The 2,175-nt window shown below is 41.9% G+C and overlaps 1 long non-coding RNA gene across 1 annotated transcript; it reads left to right on the forward strand.

The window, feature by feature from the left end:
* Positions 1–1,163: 1,163 nt before the first annotated feature.
* Positions 1,164–2,015, forward strand: LOC130078275 (uncharacterized). The gene is made up of 3 exons (XR_008805912.1): positions 1,164–1,232; positions 1,444–1,484; positions 1,866–2,015. It is a non-coding gene; the product is annotated as an uncharacterized LOC130078275 (long non-coding RNA).
* Positions 2,016–2,175: the final 160 nt, after the last annotated feature.

The raw sequence follows: 2,175 nt of genomic DNA on the forward strand, positions 1-2,175 counted from the left end.
AGCTGATAAGGTCTGTGTTCCTCTTGATTCCACTCTTTCACGTAATGCTCACGCTGGTGAAGGTGTATATCTTTCCTCCACCTCGGATCTCGTATTCGCTCCTCTTAGTCAGCATGATGCTGTAACTGCTTCACATTTGCCAGGTCTTCAGTGTTATGTAATGCTCTTCCTCAAAACATCTGTCAGGCTTTCCTCCGTTCTTCCTTCCTAAAAACCCTCGTAAAGAATGAGTTTTCTCTGTATATCACTCTTCTGCCCTTGGTATGTGTTGTGCTTTGCTCTTGATGTTGATTTGGTTCTGTTTCCTGTAACCTATCTTTGTAAAGCGACCTTGGGCTATTGGAAAGATGCTAGCCTATATAAATAAAAATTATTATCGTCACATATTCATTATATTTTTATATTGATATATTTATATTCATTATAGGTATTGTCCCTTGAGAAAAAATACGTACTCTTTGATATCCTAATTAATCGGAATCGGAATTTAATCGATTATAAAAGATGCATGAGATGCTGTGGAAGCTTTCTTGACCTTGATTTAATGTATTCATCATTTACATATGAGGAACATCACAAGTAGTTTGTTAATAAATATTCATATATATATATGATGTTTTTAAAGTTAAGTGTGTGAACTTCTACAAATAAAATGTTCCTAGTTCATGACCTCTTGTGAATGTTTAAATGTTTGTTTTAGTCTTGAGGTTTAAAGGTCTTAATTTGATTCATTCAAGCATGCCTCTCTCCCTTCTCTCTCTCTCTCTCTCTCTCTCCTCTCTCTCTCTCTCTCTCTCTCTCTCTCTCTCTCTCTCTCTCTCTCTCTCTCTCTCTCTCTCTCTCTCTCTCTCTCTCTCTCTCTCTCTCTCTCTCTCTCTCTCTCTCTCTCTCTCTCTCTCTCACGCACGCACACATACACACACACACACTCTCTCTCTCTCTCTCTCTCTCTCTCTCTCTCTCTCTCTCACGCACGCACACATACACACACACACTCTCTCTCTCTCTCTCTCTCTCTCACACACACACACACACACACAGATATAAGCGAGCGCGCGGGGCTCGTTCGTCAGTGTGGCGCGGGTCGCGCGCAGACACGCTCGTGCTCTTCAGATCGACTCATGAGAATAAAATAAACGGCAAAGTCAGAGTTATTCGTGCAATAACGGAACAACAGAATACAGAGGAACGGCGTAAATGTATGTGATGGAATCTGCAGCAGTGAACTTTCAGTGAGTATTCAGCGAGTGTCTTTCTAGTGTGTGTGTGTGTGTGTGTGTGCGTGCGTGTCAGAGTTGAACTCGCGCACTTCAGTTTCTTCCTTTCCGTTCCTATAAATAACGTGTGTGTGTGTGTGTGTGTCGTATTCTCCTGTTCAAGCTGGAAACTCTGAAGTGAAAATACCCGTGTATAAATAACACGTGTGTGTGTGTGTATAAATAGCCTCTGATGCTCCGGATCTCCGCTGGTCTTCTGATTCACCGGTGAGGCGCGCGCACGCGAACAACTTCAGTTATTTCTATTCATTATTGTGATATTTGTTAAAAGAACAGGTAAGACTTATTTTACAGTGTCATGTTACATATGTTACATGTACTTACTATAGTAATAACAGTAAATTGTGCATAATTACATGCAACTAACCCTCAACCAAACCCTAATCCCTAACCTGACCCAAACATGTAGTTTATTAATATTACTCAGTACTTAAATATATAATTACACTGTAACAATCACATCTTAAAATGAAGTGTAAGCAAACAACATTACAGACAGTTATGATTGACTTTAATATTAGCTATTGTTATGATTGACTTTCAGCTGAATTACACACTCTCAATTGCAAACTCTCTGTGTGTCCTCAGGTGTGTGTGTGTGTGATGAGCTCATCATGGGTGAAGCCTTCACACACACGAAGCTCTGCGGGAAACATCTGCGTCTGCTGCTCTTCATCCTCCTGCCGTGTGTGTGTGGCCTGATCTGTGTGTGTGTGCTCCTGCTGACGCTCACAGGTAACACACACACACTCTCACTATGCACGCACACACACACGCACGCACACACACACACACACACACACACACACTCACTCACTCACTCACACACACACACACACACACTCTCACTATGCACGCACACACACACGCACGCACACACACACACACACACACACAC

Source organism: Rhinichthys klamathensis, unplaced genomic scaffold (genome assembly GCF_029890125.1).
Source record: "Rhinichthys klamathensis goyatoka isolate OS25496 unplaced genomic scaffold, OSU_Roscu_1.1 h1tg000848l_1, whole genome shotgun sequence".
NCBI classification, from domain to species: domain Eukaryota; kingdom Metazoa; phylum Chordata; class Actinopteri; order Cypriniformes; family Leuciscidae; genus Rhinichthys; species Rhinichthys klamathensis.